Genomic DNA, 16,235 nt, shown 5'->3' on the forward strand with positions numbered 1-16,235 from the left:
ACAAGCCCAGTAGTCGAAGATTCAAAAATAAGCCCTGTTTGTGAGCACAATGCAAGGGTCCAAACGACAATGAGCTAAAGACTCAAATAATTTAACATCACATACACTTATATAAACAGCACAAATAGTCCACACACTCACCAAAATTACTTTAGCGACAAATGATGAGATAACCGCCTTGGAGGTCAGAGAAACAATGGTTCACTCGAAACCGAACCCACTGGGGCTTAAACATGTAAGCATGGTCATAAATCGCACGTGTCCCAACATGTATCATCATTTACTAAATTAAAAGGCATAAGCATCATCAGAGCACGCATCAACTTGAAAACAAGAATAGTAAAAAATAACATTTAAACTGATAAATTAATTTCAAGTACTCAACGACCGCATATTAATATCACCTGTTAACGAATGAATGAAACCGGAGCAACAGCGCTAGATGTACGATAAAGTCATTCAAAGACAACTATCGAAATAATATAGCTCGCCTAAACAAGGTTTAAAAGTATGTCTTCATTTAGTCTAATAGAGATAAAACAATATAATATAGTAAAACAATAAAAATATATAAATGCGGTGTAATATTCTTCGAGATATAAAAACGAAATGAATCGAAAAATTCCAAACAGTATCAGTCTTATATTTCAGGCATCACACTATGGCAAATCATTTAAATTTTAAACTTTAAAAATAATGAGAATAAGAATACGTTTGGCGATAACATAGATGAATTACTAATCGGAAATGATATTCCAGCTTTGAATACCCAATTTAATTCCACGTAGGAGAGCAATTATTATCCTGCCAATGCTTCACTGTAATCAATCAAAACGATGATCCAATTATACTCGGAGGAGAATATTTTTAATAGGCAATGCTCATTTTCGGCAATAACGGTTGTGACATTTGATTGTTTGAGCTATTTCGGAGCATTATCGTCACAAAATGCAAATGCTGAAGAAGTTGACATCAGATATAAACCAGACTTCCAGAAAATATTGACAATCTTTTTTAATGGATTTGATCAAAATCTGATTTCGTGTTTGCCTCGTTGATTGTAAAGGTTTCCAACAAAATGGCATGATAGTTCACCACATTTACATGTCCTCCTGGCGAGCTAAATTGCTTTTCCGCGACCACAAGGACAATCTTAATTCCGAATTCAATTACATGCCTTGCCCATTTGGGATCGCGGTCAATTGCAAAAACTTAATTTAAAAGTTAATGTCAATAACATTGCTATGAACTGATTCATACGTATATAAACATTATGTAGAAACTAAACGAAACCATTGATTTTGTAGTTATAGTCACCCGATAATTAATGTCATTGATACCTTTTTCCATGATGAACATAATATTTAAAAACATATAATGAATTTTTTGCAGAATTGTCGTGAATAACAACGTAAAAGGAACATTGCGAATTATAGTTATATTAATACGAAATTTTGATATATACTAACCATTTTAATAAACAAAGACTATAGCTGCTCGGGGCATTGACAGTGTTACAGTTATACAAGTATTGTCAACAATGTCCATCAAATACCTCTACGAAATAACTCTTATCATATAATTCACTGTAATTAAAGCTAATAGGTATATATTCAACTGTTAGACATTCACCAAGCAAACACAAAACAAAATGCACAACGCTACAAGACAAGATAACAAAACATCTTTTAGTAGTTGTCGGGGTAAGCGACTTGGCACAGTGAGTTAAAAGATGTAACACATTTGGGGATTAATGAGATCAAAGGGCATACAACCTCAAACATTTATCAAAAAGTACAAAAATAAACATGTAAGTCTCATCGGATCAAAACATCGAAAATCAATGAAATCCTCAAGCAAATGCTTTCGGACGATTTTCTTTTATCACGCCAATGTGATACAATAATGTTTCGAATCAACCGACCCATTCTCACTGTTCAAGTCGTTGGCATGTCTCTGTGTGTTGCAAGGTAATGAGGCTCATGCGGCGTATCAAAAAATCTCCTAAATTCATCGCCTACTCTCAAAAGCCTCAAAAAAACAACATATTCCCTATACATTACTTCTAATTCCCTTAACATTCACAGGCTCGTGTAATGTTCACATATAACGAACATTCATTGCCAGAAAAAATGTATCCAAATCGACGTGTTGCATTTCACAGATTCAGTTTTGATTTCATCTTACGATAATTGCAATGTTTGTTTTCAATTATCCAATCTTCTTGATATTACCGCATTTTCTGAACAGAATGAGCTATTGCTTTAAGTTTTTGTTTGTCCAATGAAAGTAATAATTAGAATTCCAGAATTTGACTTCGTTAAAGAGCATAGTTAGCACTGGATCGGTGATATTAGGTTTATTTCCTTGATCACGTGGTATTACATACCATGTTAGTGATTATGCACGAAAACTTTTCTTTCAGAGAATTACCTTATAGCATTTCCATAATGTACATAATGTAAAATTTATAACAATTATTGTCTTGCCTGTGACAGATACCTTGTATATTTACAAATGACGTTTATGTCATAGGAGGAATGCCCAAAACATTGACCTTAATTGCATATTAAATACCACATCTGATAAAACGTGAAGGGTTTCTGAAGCTAGATGGTAGGACATGTAATAATAATTTCTTTATTTGGAATTTGAAGATTAAAAGAAGAAGCCAGTATACTATCGGCGAAATTACATCGTAAGCATCATTTAAGACATGGTTAATGACTTCCTTGCCCAGTCACCTTTGGGTAAAACATCCAGATACAAAATTACAGAGGCGATGATACGACCACCATATGAAATTCCAATGCTCGACTTCTACTTTTCTAAGTTTACGAAGGGACACAAATTATAAATGTAAAAAGGATATTGCTAGCCAGAGTGACGTTACTTCAAAAACATATTGCCATTATTGACAAGTTGCAAAATTGTTTGTGTTAATACACCACCAGCGACGTTGTTTAAAAATTCGCTCACTTTATACGTCAGAGCCGGATGATTTAAGAACAAAAACAGACATAGTTTTTACCTTCCATCATATCTACATTATTATAATTACATAATTGACATCTGTATTTTCCTACAATATTATGGTTATTTTCTTTTTAAGGAGCATTTAAAAACGATTAACAAACTGGAATTCGGTTTTTTTCTCATGTAATTATGTGGAGGTTCTTATTTAATGGCTTACATTAAGTTAAAACTAGTTATTCAAGTTTGAATAACTCATTTCCGAAGATAATTATCGCCAATAATTGACGCATTTGAGATTAACATGGGCTTGGTTCGGGAAATAGTTTTACTATAATTACATTTTTATTTTAGTTTTTTGCTGAAATGCGCAATTTGGTTACAACTTACCATAAAATTAAATTTTCAAAACCATTAATGTTACCGTTAAAGAATGAAAAGCACATGAATGCTCTTTAAGAGCTGTTTTCGTCGATAAAGTTTTCTTTAATATACTTAAAAAAAGATATTAGAATTTTAATATGATTGATTAGGCCACCTGGTTTACTATGTGTTAGCCTAAAACTTAATTAAACAAAACTGGCTTCGAAAACTTTCAACTTGGCAGATTCATCGTTCAGAATACCACCCATAATCTTTAATCTTGATTGTTTATACGAGCAATAAATTACTTCTGCTCAAAACGTCAAAGCTTCGATACAGAAATTAAAAAATATTCCAAGAATATAGACAGGTATAGTCTGCTGTTCATACCTTTACAATGCGTGATTACATATGATTCCCTTCATCCGAGACAGGTTACTGTTTTTTTAGAAGCCTTTCTCATTTATCTTAATTTCGTCCGTCATATTTTTTTTTTGTTTAAGACAATGCACTTCAAGTTTATTTCTGTTCCAGGAATAAATCGTATTTGTGGAATTCTTAAACATTGTATACTTGATCACTTTCAATCCCTTTTCTTTTTTGTTTTATATGCTTCGTTTGTATATCTTCATCTTGGGAGGTACAGATGGAAAATCGACCATCGAACTTTATGATAAGCGTTATGATTTCAACTTTAAAATTTTAAATTATTCTTTTTCAAAGACCCGTCTCACGAAATATTTGACATTAAATTAGTTCAATGTCTCATCATGTAAATGCAAAGTACGGACAAAACTGAAAATGCTCAGAAGACACAACGGCCGTTTAAGAATTATCTAACTATGACGTTCAAATTAAAAACGTTATTACTCAATGGAGCTGTTATCATTTAAGAAAATGCTCATTGAAATATAGTAGATTCTTAATTTGATTGATTACAAAACACAAGGATGACAGGAATAGAAATTTCCTTTTTATTGTACGTTCAGATTTAATCAGAATTGAATGTATAATTAATTTGATCTTTTGCGAGGGCTGGGTCCTTATAAATTGCCTCATACATTTGGTTATACAAGAGCTAATGCTCGTTTTACACAGAAATTTCAAAGATTTTGAGCCATATTTCAAACAAACAGGTCATCATTTTTCTTTTATGTTTTGTCTTAAACATGAATTCAGTATTGCTGTTCTGATATTATTCACTGTTTTTGACGTAAAGCCTCCCTAATACTTTTCTTTAGAGTGCGCCTTCTAAGCGTACGTAGGTTGAATAAAGTGGAGTAAAGAAAAATGTACTTGCAAATAATGTTTTAATGTTACATGAATTTGCTATAAATAGAAGCTTCATTTCGTCTGTCATTTCTCGAAAAAAAATTGTTATAATTTTCTATTAAAATTAACCATGGTAATTCTAATTTTATATTAAGACCAGTTTAGAGCAGAAAAAAGATATAATCATATATTATTTAAGACTTTTCTCACTCAGCACTAAACATTAGATGGTATTGCTGTATGTGGTAGTACCGGGTTTTAAAATTGTACCTGGGTTCACGCTAAAACGGACACAGCAGGCAAGTTCCCATACTTGGCACCGTTCAACCGGTTTAAATCATGAATCTCTGTCAGAGAAGTAAGGTAGAAACGTTATACAAATTATTTGCCATGTCTTATAGAAACATTATTTCTTTTTCAGATGTGCACATTCAGCTATGGTCCGCGTCCACCGTCTTTCACTAATGTGACCTTCACAGAAGTGTTAACCAATAGATATACGTGATATGATTCATCTTTTACCACTGACTTCCTTGATCAAAGTCCTAACCTTTTATTTAACTATACATGACAATGAAACGCCCACTTCACCAGCACGCAACAACTTGCGAGTTAAAGACTGATTTTAATACTTGAAGAAAATCTGCTTGGTTCCCAGGTTCACGTGTTCAACTGCTGGGAAGAGATTTCTTTATCTTATGAACAGTCGATAAAACCATGCCACATCTGTTATAATTTCAAATACTTGCTTTAAAAAGATGTTTTCATATGAAGCTAGCCAGTTTTTCCTTGTCCCCAACAAAGTCAGCAACAATGTCAGCACCCTACTGAAGTGCCTCGCCACGCAAGAGGGTATCAACGCCACTCCACTGAGGAGCTTAAGGACGCCACTAACTTCTAGACCCTCTTGCTGCTAAACTACGCTGCAAACAGGGGTGATTAAGGTTTTAAAAAATATGAAAACTGTCCAGTGCAAATGCAATATGTCGATCCGAAGCATGATATATATGATAACATTTGAAGGTTTCAACAATGTGCCGTGTTAGAATATTTATGATGCAAGGTAAACTTATTATCATGTATTATACTTCAAACTGAAAACAGTATTCAGAAAATGAGTGGTATAAAATAATAAGAGTAAGATTCGAATTAGATAACGTTAAGATATAATGCATAGTGTCATTTAAATGTATGTGACATATAACAACAACAACTACTACTATTACTACTACTACTACTACTACTACTCAACAACTACTACTACTACTACTACTACTACTACTACTACTACTACTACTACTGCTACTGCTACTGCTACTGCTGCTGCTGCTACTGCTACTGCTACTACTACTACTACTACTACATTCACACCACTAGTTTCTGGAACACATGTTCGCGGCATAGTCCTGTGTCGTTCTTTTGCAGCTCCGAGCACTTCATACGCTTTTGGTGCGTGAATGGAATGGACCGATTGTTTTAACGCCTTATACTGTTGGCTGTCGAGAAAATTATGTATGTCATCATAAATTTAAACAGATAAATAAGCCTGCATTAGTTTTAAGCGCAGTTATCTAGTACGGCTTTAAGTCGTCTTTATATCTCGTATGTAAATTTTATATGGACATAGAACAGAACAATATGCATGTTTTAATATAACGGGCCATAGCCTCTGCACTGAATGGGTAATAACGTCTAAATACCTTTGAGAACTGACAGCGGATTAAATTACATTAATATTTTCAGCCATTTTTTGACGTTAGAGCTGACATATAGACACTTGGGACAAAGATTATTATACAGAATATAGAATACCGATCTACTTTCTACTGTGTACTTTCTACAAGGAAGTTTTATCTGGCAAATATCTAAGAAGTGTCCTTATGAATGATCTTTACGTAAACACGTTCCAAGGGTGCACTTTTTCAGTGCATTAACAATGGGTTCAATGATTTGAAAAAGAGTTCTCGTAATCTATACAAAATGATTCATTAACATTTCAACTATTAAGCCTCGTCGAAACTTATGGACACTTGGCTTTTATAACCCTTTATCTAATATATAACCTAAGAAACCAATCATTTGAATGAACAACAATTTCCTAGCTTAACGTGAAATACGAATCCATACAACAAAATGATCCAAATCAGTCACATTTTGAGTAAATATTAAGCGACATTAGAGAGATAATAGAAGTCATTAGAGAGATACTATCATATATTAGAGAGATACATTTAGATATAAGGGAGCCAATAGAAGACAATACAGATATACTATGATATATAAGTGGTACACAAGGAGTTACACGATCATGTACTTATTTATTAGTTGCAGTTGAGTTTAAAGATGTATTGCTTAATCTCCCTTTGAATTGTAGCCTCACTGATATTCGAATAAATTACTTTCTCGTTTTATATACATGCCATTGTAAACTTTAAACTTGTACAATCCTGACGGATTACCGACACTCTCCCGTACAGCTAGTGTTTGCAAACGTATATACTGCGTATTTTATATGGCTCAAGACCACAGTTATCTGCCCCCCGTTGACCAAGATCCGGATGTGAATACAGAAAAAAGGAGTGCTTGTGTTCAAGTATCAATATTTTATTAAAATTGAATGAAAAAGAAGCAAAAAATGTTCTTTTTCAGAGAACTTGACTGAATTTGACACTCTATTGCAAAAATTGATAGTTTTCAATGTAAATATTGGAAAAATCATAGCTTGTGGAAGTCTGAAAATTAGTTGTTTGTAGCCGATTGACTCCCTGGCGGAAGGGTTATGTATTTGAACTCAATTTTCACAGTCGGGTCAATGGTCAACATGGTGTTTTCTTGTGATTATATTTTGTGTCTTGAATTGTTCTAGAGATAACATGTCCTTGTTTTTCAATTGGGGTGTGTATAAAGTCAAAAGCCAGGTTAGTGTCTATATGAAACATATAGTAAAAATAACTGTGGTCTCACGCCATATCAACCCATGACAACAATTGAGTGTTGAATTACTGCATTGGTCAATGTATATGACTAAACCATTTTAACTTGTGAGCAAATCCCGACGTGATAGGTTTGGATCACAGAAATATGAGGATGGTTGTACTTATAACGTTCCAAATATAAATATTTGGACGTATTTGTATTATGTTATTGATACATCTTCCATACACTGGTATGTCAGCTTTTATAGTGCTGTATGAACCAGGAAACACAATTGGAAAATATTATGTCTTCGTATGAACATTCTCACTGCTCTTTTTATTATCCCTTCTTTTTCAACAGTTCATATGCATCTCATGCGTTTTGTAACACGCCAAGAATTATCATGTTATTTGAACTTTGGCCGCATATCCAAAGGAAATATAAGGAATAAAAGTAATGGGAACTTAATTGAATCCTGCCGTATCTGGCTCAACCGCATTAGCATATCTAGAAATAATGTGATTCGTATAATGGTACCATTATTCTGGTTTTACAACCAAATTATGGCGGGGGAATGAATATTTAAGAGACTTGATTGCATTTTGTAGAGTTAGATACGTCTGTATTTGTATACGTCTGTATTTGTTTATGTGTATTATAGAAAATAAAGATTTGTATCAATGATATTTTATGGCAAGAGATAATAGGTAGTTATATAACAAAGACAACTTAATGCGCTTCGTGGACATAAAATATGTGTGCGAATAATTTTATGACAAACATATATCTGTAATCGCAAGTACTTTAAATCAAAACTATATTTCAAGAACTATATATCCTCGCTTATATGTATATAAGCATTATTAGCAGTCGTCTTTTTTAAATATTAAAATGTTATTTCACTTACATATTTTTTTTAAGATGCACTCTAACTCCCAAATAAGATTTGCCACAATACTGTTAATTTAATATTCCAAAAAGGATTAATAAATGTCAAAAACAATGGTTCTTATTAAGGATACATAATTTGAAAGAAATGAGCATAAAACACGGTATTTCTACCTTATGAGACTATGGTAGACCACAGTAAATCTTTTAGCAATCATTTAATATTTTGCGCTTTCTGCTATTAAATACACGGTTACAATTTTGTTAATATTTTCCATAAAAACATTATTTAGTAAGTAGTTAAAGATGTAAGAGTAAAAAATGATGTTTGTGATACATGTGTAAGTATTGATTTTGAATAAGAGTGTCTCTTTAATTTTGACCATATTATCGCATATGAATTTACACATCTACATTTTAACGACATTGACAAAGATGTATTGTTCGTTGGTGATGGTTCGAATTAGCCGATTACGATAGTTCTGCCAAGTCCTTACACATCTCAAAAGGACATTTATCGCAAAAAAAACTTCATTTTGTAAAAAAATCATCTAAGCACTGTATACAAAACAAACACAAAATGCCATTTGGGTTGGATGTCCTTGTTTTTAATTTCGGTTTGTTTTTAATTTATGTGCACATGTACTCAGTTTATATATATATATTATTACAACAAGGTCATATTTTTATCAGCTGGTACTAGACACAATCAACTTATCAAGGACAACTACAGGGACAAGCCCAGTAGTCGAAGATTCAAAAATAAGCCCTGTTTGTGAGCACAATGCAAGGGTCCAAACGACAATGAGCTAAAGACTCAAATAATTTAACACCACATACACTTATACAAATAGTCCACACACTCACCAAAATTACTTTAGCGACAAATGATGAGATAACCGCCTTGGAACGGTCAGAGAAACAATGGTTCACTCGAAACCGAACCCACTGGGGCTTAAACATGTAAGCATGGTCATAAATCACACGTGTCCCAACATGTATCATCTTTTACTAAATTAAAAGGCATAAGCATCATCAGGGGACGCTTCAACTTGAAAACAAGAATAGTAAAAAATAACATTTAAACTGATAAATTAATTTCAAGTAACCAACGACCGCATATTAATATCACCTGTTAACGAATGAATCAAACCGGAGCAACAGCGCTAGATGTACGATAAAGTCATTCAAAGACAACTATCGAAATAATATAGCTCGCCTAAACAAGGTTTAAAAGTATGTCTTCATTTAGTCTAATACAGGTAAAACAATATAATATAGTAAAACAATAAAAATATATAAATGCGGTGTAATATTCTTCGAGATATAAAAACGAAAGGAATCGAAAAATTCCAAAAAGTCTCTTATATTTCAGGCATCACACTATGGCAAATCATTTAAATTTTAAACTTTAAAAATAATGAGAATAAGAATACGTTTGGCGATAACATAGATGAATTACTAATCGGAAATGATATTCCAGCTTTGAATACCCAATTTTATTCCACGTAGGAGAGCAATTATTATCCTGCCAATGCTTCACTGTAATCAATCAAAACGATGATCCAATTATACTCAGAGGAGAATATTTTTAATAGGCAATGCTCATTTTCGGCAATTACGGTTGTGACCTTTGATTGTTTGAGCTATTTCGGAGCATTATCGTCACAAAATGCAAATGCTGAAGAAGTTGACATCAGATAAAAACCAGACTTCCAGAAAATATTGACAATCTTTTTTAATGGATTTGATCAAAATCTGATTTCGTGTTTGCCTCGTTGATTGTAAAGGTTTCCAACAAAATGGCATGATAGTTCACCACATTTACATGTCCTCCTGGCGAGCTAAATTGCTTTTCCGCGACCACAAGGACACTCTTAATTCCGAATTCAATTACACGCCTTGCCCATTTGGGATCACGGTCAATTGCAAAAACTTTGTACAAGTTGATGTCAATAACATTGCTATGAACTGATTCATACGTATATAAACATTATGTAGAAACTAAACGAAACCATTGATTTTGTAGTTATAGACACCCGATAATAAATGTCATTGATACCTTTTTCAATGATGAACATAATATTTAAAAAACATATAATGAGGTTTTTGCGGAATTGTCGTGAATAACAACGTAAAAGGAACATTGCGAATTATAGTTATATTAATACGAAATTTTGATATATACTAAGCATTTTAATAAACAAAGACTATAGCTGCTCGGGGCATTGACAGTGTTACAGTTATACAAGTATTGTCAACAATGTCCATCAAATACCTCTACGAAATAACTCTTATCATATAATTCACTGTAATTAAAGCTAATAGGTATATATTCAACTGTTAGACATTCACCAAGCAAACACAAAACAAAATGCACAACGCTACAAGACAAAATAACAAAACATATTTTAGTAGTTGTCGGGGTAAGCGACTTGGCACAGTGAGTTAAAAGAAGTAACACATTTGGGGATTAAAGAGATCAAAGGGCATACAACCTCAAACATTTATCAAAAAGTACAAAAATAAACATGTAAGTCTCATCGGATCAAAACATCGAAAATCAATGAAATCCTCAAGCAAATGCTTTCGGACGATTTTCTTTTATCACGCCAATGTGATACAATAATGTTTCGAATCAACCGACCCATTCTCACTGTTCAAGTCGTTGGCATGTCTCTGTGTGTTGCAAGGTAATGAGGCTCATGCGGCGTATCAAAAAATCTCCTAAATTCATCGCCTACTCTCAAAAACCTTAAAAACAAAACATATTCCCTATACATTACTTCTAATTCCCTTAACATTCACAGGCTCGTGTAATGTTCACATATAACGAACATTCATTGCCAGAAAAAAAAGGTATCCAAATCGACGTGTTGCATTTCACAGATTCAGTTTTGATTTCATCTTACGATAATTGCAATGTTTGTTTTCAATTATCCAATCTTCTTGATATTACCGCATTTTCTGAACAGAATGAGCTATTGCTTTAAGTTTTTGTTTGTCCAATGAAAGTAATAATTAGAATTCCAGAATTTGACTTCGTTAAAGAGCATAGTTAGCACTGGATCGGTTATATTAGGTTTATTTCCTTGATCACGTGGTATTACATACCATGTTAGTGATTATGCACGAAAACTTTTCTTTCAGAGAATTACCTTATAGCATTTCCATAATGTACATAATGTAAAATTTATAACAACTATTGTCTTGCCTGTGACAGATACCTTGTATATTTACAAATGACGTTTATGTCATAGGAGGAATGCCCAAAACATTGACCTTAATTGCATATTAAATACCACATCTGATAAAACGTGAAGGGTTTCTGAAGCTAGATGGTAGGACATGTAATAATAATTTCTTTATTTGGAATTTGAAGATTAAAAGAAGAAGCCAGTATACTATCGGAGAAATTACATCGTAAGCATCATTTAAGACATGGTTAATGACTTCCTTGCCCAGTCGCCTTTGGGTAAAACATCCAGATACAAAATTACAGAGGCGATGATACGACCACAATATGAAATTCCAATGCTCGACTTCTACTTTTCTAAGTTTACGAAGGGACACAAATTATAAATGTAAAAAGTATATTGCTAGCCAGAGTGACGTTACTTCAAAAACATATTGCCATTATTGACAAGTTGCAAAATTGTTTGTGTTAATACACCACCAGCGACGTTGTTTAAAAATTCGCTCGCTTTATACGTCAGAGCCGGATGCTTTAAGAACAAAAACAGACATAGTTTTTACCTTCAATCCTATCTACATTATTATAATTATATAATTGACATCTGTATTTTCCTACAATATTATGGTTATTTTCTTTTCAAGGAGCATTTAAAAACGATTAACAAACTGGAATTCGGTTTTTTCTCATGTAATTATGTGGAGGTTCTTATATAATGGCTTACATTAAGTTAAAACTAGTTATTCAAGTTTGAATAACTCATTTCCGAAGATAATTATCGCCAATAATTGACGCATTTGAGATTAACATGGGCTTGGTTCGGGAAATAGTTTTACTATGATTACATTTTTATTATAGTTTTTTGCTGATATGCGCAATTTGGTTACAACTTACCATAAAATTAAATTTTCAAAACCATTAATGTTACCGTTAAAGAATGAAAAGCACATGAATGCTCTTTAAGAGCTGTTTTCGTCGATAAAGTTTTCTTTAGTATACTTAAAAAAGGGATATTAGAATTTTAATATGATTGATTAGGCCTCCTGGTTAACTATGTGTTAACCTAAAACTTAATTAAACAAAACCGGCTTCGAAAACTTTCAACTTGGCAGATTCATCGTTCAGAATACCACCCATAATCTTTAATCTTGATTGTTTATACGAGCAATAAATTACTTCTGCTCAAAACGTCAAAGCTTCGATACAGAAATTAAAAAATATTCCAAGAATATAGACAGGTAAAGACTGCTGTTCATACCCTTACAATGCGTGATTACATATGATTCCCTTCATCCGAGACAGGTTACTGTTTTTTTTTTGAAGCCTTTCTCATTTATCTTAATTTCGTCCGTCATATTTTTTTTGTTTAAGACAATGCACTTCAAGTTTATTTCTGTTCCAGGAATAAATCGTATTTGTGGAATTCTTAAACATTGTATACTTGATCACTTTCAATCCCTTTTCTTTTTTGTTTTATATGCTTCGTTTGTATATTTTCATCTTTGGAGGTACAGATGGAAAATCGACCATCAAACTGTATGATAAGCGTTATGATTTCAAATTCTTTTTCAAAGACCCGTCTCACGAAATATTTGACATTAAATTAGTTCAATGTCTCATCATGTAAATGCAAAGTACGGAATAAACTGAAAATGCTCAGAAGACACAACGGCCGTTTAAGAATTATCTAACTATGACGTTCAAATTAAAAACGTTATTACTCAATGGAGCTGTTATCATTTAAGAAAATGCTCATTGAAATATAGTAGATTCTTAATTTGATTGATTACAAAACACAAGGATGACAGGAATATAAATGTGCCTTTTCTTGTACGTTCAGATTTAATCAGAATTGAATGTATAATTAATTTGATCTTTTGCGAGGGCTCGGTCCTGATAAATTGCCTCATACATTTGGTTATACAAGAGCTAATGCTCGTTTTACACAGAAATTTCAAAGATTTTGAGCCATATTTCAAACAAACAGGTCATCATTTTTCTTTTATGTTTTGTCTTAAACATAAATTCAGTATTGCTGTTCTGATATTATTCACTGTTTTTGACGTAAAGCCTCCCTAATACTTTTCTTTAGAGTGCGCCTTCTAAGCGTACGTAGGTTGAATAAAGTGGAGTAAAGAAAAATGTACTTGCAAATAATGTTTTAATGTTACATAAATTTGCTATAAATAGAAGCTTCATTTCGTCTGTCATTTCTCGAACAAAAAATTTGTTATAATTTTCTATTAGCATTAACCATGGTAATTCTAATTTTATATTAAGACCAGTTTAGAGCAGAAAAAGATCTAATCATATATCATTTAAGACTTTTCTCACTCAGCACTAAACATTAGATGGTATTGCTGTATGTGGTGGTACCGGGTTTTAAAATTGTACCTGGGTTCACGCTAAAACGGACACAGCAGGCGAGTTCCCATACTTGGCGCCGTTCAACTGGTTTAAATCATGAATCTCCGTCAGAGAAGTGAGGTAGAAACTTTATACAAATTATTTGCCATGTCTTATAGAAACATTATTTCTTTTTCAGATGTGCACATTCAGCTATGGTCCGCGTCCACCGTCTTTCACTAATGTGACCTTCACAGAAGTGTTAACCAATAGATATACGTGATATGATTCATCTTTTACCACTGACTTCCTTGATCAAAGTCCTAACCTTTTATTTAAAACTATACATGACAATGAAACGCCCACTTCACCAGCACGCAACAACTTGCGAGTTAAAGACTGATTTTAATACTTGAAGAAAATCTGCTTGGTTCCCAGGTTCACGTGTTCAACTGCTGGGAAGAGATTCCTTTATCTTATGAACAGTCGATAAAACCATGCCACATCTGTTATAATTTCAAATACTTGCTTTAAAAAGATGTTTTCAGATGAAGCTAGCCAGTTTTTCCTTGTCCCCAACAAAGTCAGCAACAATGTCAGCACCCTACTGAAGTGCCTCGCCACGCAAGAGGGTATCAACGCCACTCCACTGAGGAGCTTAAGGACGCCACTAACTTCTAGACCCTCTTGCTGCTAAACTACGCTGCAAACAGGGGTGATTAAGGTTTTAAAAAATATGAAAACTGTCCAGTGCAAATGCAATATGTCGATCCGAAGCATGATATATATGATAACATTTGAAGGTTTCAACAATGTGCCGTGTTAGAATATTTATGATGCAAGGTAAACTTATTATCATATATTATACTTCAAACTGAAAACAGTATTCAGAAAATGAGTGGTATAAAATAATAAGAGTAAGATTCGAATTAGATAACGTTAAGATGTAATGCATAGTGTCATTTAAATGTATGTGACATATAACAACAACAACTACTACTATTACTACTACTACTACTACTACTACTACTACTACTGCTACTGCTACTGCTACTGCTACTGCTGCTACTGCTACTGCTACTACTACTACTACTACTACTACTACTACATTCACACCACTAGTTTCTGGAACACATGTTCGCGGCATAGTCCTGTGTCGTTCTTTTGCAGCTCCGAGCACTTCATACGCTTTTGGTGCGTGAATGGAATGGACCGATTGTTTTAACGCCTTATACTGTTGGCTGTCGAGAAAATTATGTATGTCATCATAAATTTAAACAGATAAATAAGCCTGCATTAGTTTTAAACGCAGTTATCTAGTATGGCTTTATGTCGTATTTATATATCGTATGTAAATTTTATATGGACATAGAACAGAACAATATGCATGTTTTAATATAACGGGCCATAGCCTCTGCACTGAATGGGTAATAACGTCTAAATACCTTTGAGAACTGACAGCGGATTAAATTACATTAATATTTTCAGCCATTTTTGACGTTAGAGCTGACATATAGACACTTGGGACAAAGATTATTATACAGAATATAGAATACCGATCTACTTTCTACTGTGTACTTTCTACAAGGAAGTTTTATCTGGCAAATATCTACGCAGTGTCCTTATGAATGATCTTTACGTAAACACGTTCCAAGGGTGCACTTTTTCAGTGCATTAACAATGGGTTCAATGATTTGAAAAAGAGTTCTCGTAATCTATACAAAATGTTTCATTAACATTTCAACTATTAAGCCTCGTCGAAACTTATGGACACTTGGCTTTTATAACCCTTTATCTAATATATAACCTAAGAAACCAAGCATTTGAATGATCAACAATTTCCTAGCTTAACGTGAAATACGAATCCATACAACAAAATGATCCAAATCAGTCACATTTTGAGTAAATATTAAGCGACATTAGAGAGATAATAGAAGTCATTAGAGAGATACTATCATATATTAGAGAGATTCATATAGATATAAGGGAGCCAATAGAAGACAATACAAATATACTATGATATATAAGTGGTACACAAGGAGTTACACGATCATGTACTTATTTATTAGTTGCAGTTGAGTTTAAAGATGTATTGCTTAATCTCCCTTTGAATTGTAGCCTCACTGATATTCGAATAAATTACTTTCTCGTTTTATATACATGCCATTGTAAACTTTAAACTTGTACAATCCGGACGGATTACCGACACTCTCCCGTACAGCTAGTGTTTGCAAACGTATATACTGCGTATTTTATATCAACCCATGACAACAATTGAGTGTTG

This window comes from Mya arenaria, chromosome 2 (genome assembly GCF_026914265.1).
Source record: "Mya arenaria isolate MELC-2E11 chromosome 2, ASM2691426v1".
Lineage (NCBI taxonomy): Eukaryota > Metazoa > Mollusca > Bivalvia > Myida > Myidae > Mya > Mya arenaria.